This window comes from Arachis duranensis, chromosome 2 (genome assembly GCF_000817695.3).
Source record: "Arachis duranensis cultivar V14167 chromosome 2, aradu.V14167.gnm2.J7QH, whole genome shotgun sequence".
In the NCBI taxonomy this organism is placed as follows: Eukaryota; Viridiplantae; Streptophyta; class Magnoliopsida; order Fabales; family Fabaceae; genus Arachis; species Arachis duranensis.
Genome location: NC_029773.3, coordinates 56,505,658 through 56,513,853, shown reverse-complemented (window position 1 = coordinate 56,513,853; position 8,196 = coordinate 56,505,658). Strand labels below are relative to the sequence as shown.

The 8,196-nt window shown below is 37.9% G+C and overlaps 1 non-coding gene across 1 annotated transcript; it reads left to right on the top strand.

Moving 5' to 3' along the window:
- Positions 1-2,018: 2,018 nt before the first annotated feature.
- LOC127745317 (small nucleolar RNA R71) lies at positions 2,019-2,125 on the top strand. Its single transcript, XR_008006514.1, has one exon. It is a non-coding gene; the product is annotated as a small nucleolar RNA R71 (small nucleolar RNA).
- The last annotated feature ends 6,071 nt before the right edge of the window (positions 2,126-8,196 follow it).

The following is an 8,196-nucleotide window of genomic DNA, read 5'->3' as shown; positions in this document are numbered from 1 at the left end:
AATTAAATTGGATTTTTAATTCAATTTTTGGCCCAAAAACAATAGCTTCCAGGAGGCTGCCCTGCCCTTGTGGAGGGCAGGGCAGGAAAGTGTGCGTGCTGGTGCTTGTGCGTGCGAGCTTGGTGTGTGAAGATGCTGCCCTGCCCTTGTGGAGGGCAGGGCAATGTTGCTTTGCATGTGTGTCTTGCGCACTCACTTCCTTGGATCGTGTCATGATGCGCTCCTCACTCCCCTTAGGTGCTTGGTTCGAAACCCATGGGTGGCGCTTGGAGTTTGATTTTTTCTTGGATTTTCTTCAGGAAGAGCACGACATTGCCCTCCAAGAGAGCATTCTGCTCTCCTTGAGGGCAGACTTCCTTGGTTTCCTTGTGTCTCCCTCTTCGAGCCTTGATGGAAGCATTTTGGTTTATTTTCGCTTGTTTTTGGCCCTTAAAGATGCCTTTCGTTCCTGCCTCATTTTTACGCCAAATATGAATTGCTATATATCGTTGGAAAGCTCTAAATGTCAGCTTTCCAACGCAACTGGAAGCACATCAATCGGACATCTGTAGCTCAAGGATTCTGCCCTGCCCTTGGCAAGGGCAGGGCAGTGTGCATGCTGGTTGTTTTCTCCTTTGATTTGGTCATGGGCCACGCTTTTAAAAGCGTGGCCTAAGGCTCCAAAGTGTGCCCCAACTTCAAAGTGTGTCCCAAAGCTCTTTTTTTCTCCTTTTTTGTGCTTCTTTGCTTCTTTTTCTTCTTATTTTTTACAAGATTTATAAAATTAAAATATCAAGAAAATATATCATTTAAGTACAAAAGCATTCAATATTTAAGCACAAATCATCAATTTCTTGTATGAAAAAGCATAGAAAAATAGGTATATGATGACTTGTCATCAGAGCCTCTTGAAGATCTCTAGGAACTTAGAAAACTGTCCATCCTTCCCATCTCTTCCCAGTCTTTGTGAGTATGGTGCCTTTGGCACATAAGGCTTCAAGACTGGTTTTGGTGGAAGTGGGGCAGGGCTTTCTTCCTCATCCTTGTTCTCATGCTTTGCTGCAACTTCTTCATGCTTGTCTTTGCTTGGGATTCTTTCTTCTACAACCTTCTCACTTCTTAGAGTGATGGCTTTGCATTCCCCTCTTGGGTTAGCCATGGTATCACTAGGAAATGTGTGTGTGGGAAGTGGGATTTGCTTGGACAAAATCCTCACTTGTGCTTCCAACTTTGAGATTGCTGCTTCTTAATTTTTCAGATTTGACCTGTATTCTTCTTGATTAGCGTCTATCCTTCTGTCAGATTGTGCTTGTCTATCCATGAGGGTGGAGACTGCTCCTGTAATTTGTGAGGACAATTGTGCTATTGCAGCTTCCATCCTCTCAAAGTTGCTCTTGATCTCACATGGTTGCATAGTTGAGGATGAAGTATCTTGGTTGAGGTTATTGTGTGTAGGTTGGTTACTATGGTATGATGTGTTTTGTGAGTTGTGGTAGGGTCTATGGCTCCCTATTTGATGGTTGGGGTTGTGGTTGAAATGCTGATTTGATGAATAAGGTTTGTTGTGGTCCTGGTTAAGGTTTTGTTGATTTCCCCATCCAAAATTTGGGTGGTTCTTCCAACCTGGGTTGTATGTCTTAGAGTGTGGGTCATATGGTGGTCTGAATGAATTGTTCACATAGTTGGCTTGTTCTCAGTCACCTTCAGATTCTGGTGCATTCCCTTCTTGTTGAGGAGTTTGGCCTTGAATGACTGAGGCTTGGTTGGCCTCCATCCTTTTAGTTAGAGCTGTTATTTGAGCTGCAATTGCTTTGTTCTGAGCTAACAAGGCATCTATAGAGTTGAGCTCTAGCACTCCCTTCTTCTGAGTTCTCTCTGAAGCATAGAAATACTCATTTTCAGCAACAGTCTCAATGACATCTATGGCCTCTTCAATGGATTTCTTCTTGTTGAGTGAGCCTCCTGAAGAATGATCCACAACCTTCTTTGCTTCATAGGATAGTCCCTCATAAAAGATGTGTAGTTGTACCCATTCATTGAATATATCTGGTGGGCATCTTCTTGTTAGATCTTTGAATCTCTCCCAGGCCTCATAGAGTGTTTCTCCATCATGCTGCCTGAAAGTTTGCACCTCAGTTCTCATCCTATTGATTCTTTGTGGAGGGTAAAATCTTGCAAGGAATATGTTCATGACCTCTTCCCATGTAGTTAGGCTATCCTTGGGGAATGACTCCAACCACTTTGCTACATTATCTCTGAGTGAGAAAGGGAACAAGAGTAGTTTGTAGATGTCGGGGTGTACCCCGTTGGACTTTACAGTATCACATATCCTCAAGAATGTGCTGAGATGTTGATTAGGATCTTCTTGGGCACTTCCTCCATATGAGCAATTATTCTGAACAAGTTTGATGAGCTGAGGTTTTAGCTCAAAATTATTGGCATGAGTTGTTGGCTTTAGGATGCTGCTGCCACAATTTCCTGGGGTTTGGTTGATGTAGGAGCCTAAGACTCTCCTTTCTTGCCCATCATGATTTACTGGGCCTTCTCTGGCATGATTGTGAGCTTTTTCTTCATGGTGATTCTCCATGTTTGTTTCGAAATACTCTTCCTCTTCCTCAGCACCAACAACTCTTTTCCCTCTTGCTTCCCTCCTTAATCTAAGGAAGGTCCTCTCAGGTTCAGAATCAAAGAAAGTTGAAGCCCAGCTTCTTCTACCTGTCATACAACCAACAAGGTAAAGACAAGAGAAGAAAAAAAATTGAATGAAGAAGTTACTCTTGTTAGAGTGGATGTTAGTGTGAGTGATGCAATTAATCAAACAGTTAGAGGAGTGGAAATACTGATGATAAAAATAATCAAAGAAGAAAGAAATAGAACTCAAAATAAAAGAAAATAGAAGGGTGCTAAAATAAAGTAAAATAACAAGAAATTTAAATTGCTTAATCTAGCTCTCCAATTGATTTAATCACTGTCAAATTTAAGCCAATCCCCGGCAACGGTGCCATAAAACTTGATGACCGGAATTCACATCTCCATTATAAAATGGTGAATTAGTCCTTTTGGCAAGCGCACTAAAATTATCGTCAAGTAATAACCCACGGTGGAGTGGGATCGTATCCACAGAGATTGGCAAATTTGAGCAGTTTTAACCAATTGATGAATTAGTCAAGCGGATCAATAGTATTGTGAAGTGCAGAATTATAAATGACATAAATGTAAATGACTAAAATATAAAGAAAAGCAATAAAGTGCAAATATAAATGGCTGAATGTAAAGTGCTGAATCATAAATGACTGGAATGTAAATAAGAATGGAGGATTGCTGAATGTAAAAATAAACAGTAAAGAAATGGATAGATAAGAATGGGAAAATTCATTGAGATTGGGAGATGTTGTCTCTTTGGATCAATTCCAGCTTACATCCTCTTCAGTCATGCAACTCATTAACCTATTGGCAATCATGATTGATTGAGCCCCAATCCCTTGGTGACTCAATCTCTCAGATCTTGATCAATAGCCAATTCCTTGGTCTAATTGCTCATAAAGAGAGATATGCTTGGTCCTTGATTATACCACACACTTTCATAGGTCCAAGTAGAGGGAGGATTATATGTCACATATCCAAACACCAAAACCCAGATTCTACTCTAGTGTGAGAAGGGATTTCAAGCATGGTTTCATGTTTCCTTTCCAAAGGTTCCGATGAAACCCAATTGCATTCAATCTCTTTCCCAAGATAATTGAATACTAAGCATTAAGAACGAAGTTCCTTCTAGCAAATCAAAGAGAAGATGAAGAGAAGAAGGATTTCACTATAATCAATCCATCAAGTACAACAGAGCTCCCTCTCTCAATGAGAGGGAAGTTAGCTACTCATAGCTCAAAAGTTAAATGTAAAAGTGTATCTCAAACTGACTGCTTAACCCCCCTTTTCTTTAGTACTCCTTGGGGGTATTTATACTACTCCTAGTAAAATAAAAGAATTACAAAAGTGAAAAAGGAAAATTACATCTTTGGAGGAAAAAGAAAACACCCAATAAGCATGACTTCTCAGCTGGCATGTGGCTAGCGTGTATCTGGCGTGTCACGTGCCCTTCATTTCTAGCTTGGCGTGCCATGCCTACTCCTTCAAGTGGCACGCTCGTCCCTCTAACAACCCTGGCGTGCCACACCTTCGAACTCAAGTGGCACGCCCCTTGTCTTCCTCACTTCCCTTTTGCCTCTGGAAACTTGTACTAGCGTGCCACGCCCAAGGTCTGGCGTGCCACGCCCTTGCTCTCTGCTTGGCTAGGTTTCTCTGGAAATTTGCACTAGTGTGTCACGCCCAGGGTCTGGCGTGCCACGGCCCTTTTGTGAGTGGGTGGTTCCTCTGTTTGGTGTGCCACGCCATTAGCTCAAGCGGCACGCCCCAATGATTCTCTCTAAATGACATTGGCGTGCCACACCTGGTTGCTCAAGTGGCACGCCCAAGTGAAGAATGGTGGGTGGCGTGTGATGAGCAGATAATTTATACGCTTTTTGGCATTGTTTTTAGTATGTTTTCAGTATAATTTAGTTAATTTTTATTATATTTTTATTAGTTTTTAATTAAAAATCACATTTCTAGACTTTACTATGAGTTTGTGTATTTTTCTGTGATTTCAGGTAATTTTTGGCTGAAATTGAGGGACCTGAGCAAAAATCTGATTCAGAGGCTGCCAAAGGACTGCTGATGTTGTTGGATTCTGACCTCCCTGCACTCGAAATAGATTTTTTGGAGCTACAGAACTCTAAATGGCGCGCTCTCAATTGCATTGGAAATTATACATCCAGGGCTTTCCAGCAATATATAATACTCCATACTTTGCCCGAGTTTAGATGATGCAAACTGGCGTTGAACGCCAGCTCTCTGCCCAATTCTGGAGTCAAACGCCAGAAACAGGTTGCAAAGTGGAGTTAAACGCCAGAAACAGGTTACAAACTGGCGTTCAACTTCAAGGAAGACCTCTACACGTGAAAGCTTCATTGCTCAGCCCATGCACACACCAAGTGGGCCCCGAAAGTGGATTTCTACATCATTTACTCATTTCTGTAAACCCTAGTAACTAGTTTAGTATAAATAGAACTTTTTACTATTGTATTTACATCTTTTGATCATGTTTTGATGATTAAACCCTCTTTGGGAGGCTGGCCATTCGGCCATGCCTAGACCTTTTTCTTATGTATTTTCAATGGTGGAGTTTCTACACACCATAGATTAAGGTGTGGAGCTCTGCTGTTCCTCATGAATTAATGCAATTACTACTATTTTCCATTTAATTCTAGCTTATTCCTATTCTAAGATATTCATTTGCACCCAAGAACTTGATAAATGTGATGATTATGTGACGCTCATCACCATTCTCACCTATGAACGCGTGCCTGACAACCACTTCCGTTCTACATGCAAACAAGGCTCGAATGTGTATCTCTTGGATTCCTTAACCAGAATCTTCGTGGTATAAGTTAGAACCCATGGATAGCCATTCTTGAGATCCGGAAAGTCTAAACCTTTTTTGTGGTATTTCGAGTAGGATCCGGGAAGGGATGGCTGTGACGAGCTTCAAACTCGCGAGTGCTGGGCGTAGTGACAGACGCAAAAGGATAGTAAATCCTATTCCGGTATGATCGAGAACCGACAGATGATTAGCCGTGCTGTGACAGAGCATTTGGACCATTTTCACTGAGAGGACGGGATGTAGCCATTGACAACAATGATGCCTAACATACAGCTTGCCATGGAAAGGAGTAAAAAGGATTGGATGAAGACAGTAGGAAAGCAGAGAGACAGAAGGGACAAAGCATCTCCATACGCTTATCTAAAATTCTCACCAATGAATTACATAAGTATCTCTATCCTATTTTATATTTTATTTCTATTTTAATTATCAATTCACCCTAAACATTTGAATCCGCCTGACTGAGATTTACAAGATGACCATAGCTTGCTTCATACCGACAATCTCCGTGGGATCGACCCTTACTCACGTAAGGTTTATTACTTGGACGACCCAGTGCATTTGCTAGTTAGTTGTGCGAAGTTGTGACAAAGAATTAAAATTATAGACACGCATATTGAGTTTTCAGCGCCGTTACCAAAGAGGATGAACCATCACGATTTCTGCGCACCAAGTTTTTAGTGCCGTTGCCGGGGATTGTTCGATTTTGGACAACTGACGGTTCATCTTGTTGCTCAGATTAGGTAATTTTATTTTAATTTTAAGTTTTTTTCTTATTTTCAAAAAAAAAATATATATTTTTCTTCTTTTTCATTTTTCCCAGTTAATTTTTGAAAAAAAATAAAGACAAAAAGAAAAAAATTATAAAATCATAAAATCAAAAATAATTTAATGTTTCTTGTCTGAGTCTAGTGTCAATTTTTAAGTTTGGTATCTTGCATATTTCTATTTTTCTCAAGAATTTTCGAAAATTCCTGCATGTGTTATTCATGATCTTCAAGTTGTTCTTGGCCAGTCTTCTTGTTTGATCTTCATATTTTCTTGTTTTGTGTCTTTTGTTGTTTTTCATATGCATTTTTGCATTCATAGTGTCTAAACATTAAAAATTTTTAAGTTTGGTGTCTTGCATGTTTATCTTTTCTTAAAAATTTTCAAAAATAAGTTCTTGATGTTCATCATGACATTCAAAGTATTCTTAGTGTTCATCTTGACATTTATAGTGTTCTTGCATACATCTTTTGTTTTGATCCAAAATTTTAATGCATTGAGTCTTTTTGATGTTTTTCTCTCCCATTAAAAATTAAAAAATCAAAAAAATATCTTTCCCTCTTTTATCTCATAATTTTCAAAAATTTGAGTTGACTTTTTCAAAACTTTTTAAAATTTAATTGTTCTTATGAGTCAAATCAAATTTTCAATTTAAAAATCTTATCTTTTTCAAAAAATTTTTCAAAAATCAATTTTTCTTTCACTTTTCTCATTATTTTCGAAAATTTTAAAATTTGATTTTCAAAATCTTTTCTTATCTTTTAATCCATATTTTCAAAAATCTTATTAACAATTAATGTGATTGATTCAAAAATATTAAGTTTGTTACTTGCCTATTAAGAAAGGTTCCATCTTTAAACCTTAAATCATATCTTTTTGTATCTTTTTAGTCAAATAATCAACTTTAATATTCAAAATCAAATCTTTTTAAATTTCTTTTTCAAATCTTTTTCAAAATAAATTTCAATCACATCTTTTTCAAATTCAATTTCAAAATCTTTTCTAACTTCTTATCTTTTAAAAATTGATTTTCAAATCTTTTTAAATTTATCTTATCTTTTTGTTTGATTCTTATCTTTTTCAAAACTACCTAACTAACTTTCTCCCTCTCTAATTTTCGAAAATCACCTTCCCTCTTTTTCAAAATTCAATTTTAATTAACTAATTATTTTAAATTTTAATCTAATTTAATTTCAATTTTCAATTTTCGAATTTTAACTTTAAATTTTATTTTTATTTTATTTAATTTTCGAATTATTCTCTCATCTCTCATCTCCTTCTATTTATTTATTCATCTACTAACACTTCTCCTCCACCCAAAATTCGAACACCATCTTCATCTCTATGTTCGAGATTTTCTCTTCCACTCCTTTTATTCTTCTCTTCTACTCACATAAAGGAACCTCTTTACTGTGGCAAAGAGGATCCCTATTATTTTCTGTTCTCTTCTTTTTCATATGAGCAGGAACAAGGATAACAACATTCTTGTTTAAGCTGATCCTAAACCTGAAAGGACTCTGAAGAGGAAGCTAATGTACAACTCTCTGGAGAAAATCTGACAGAAATTTTCGAAAAAGAAGGAGACATGGCCGAAAATAATAATGCAAGGAAGATGATTGGTGACTTCACTGCACCAAATTCCAATTTACATGGAAGAAGCATCTCAATCCTTACCATTGGAGCAAACAATTTTGAGTTTAAACCTCAATTAGTTTCTCTGATGCAACAGAACTGCAAGTTTCATGGATTTCCATCTGAAGATCCTTTTCAGTTCTTAACTGAATTCTTGCAGATCTGTGATATTATTAAGACCAATGGGGTTGATTCCAAGGTCTACAGGCTTATGCTTTTCCCATTTGCTGTAAGAGACAGAGCTAGAATATGGTTGGACTCAACCTAAGGATAGCCTGAACTCTTGGGATAAGCTGGTCACGGCTTTCTTAGCCAAGTTCTTTCCTCCTCAAAAGCTTAGT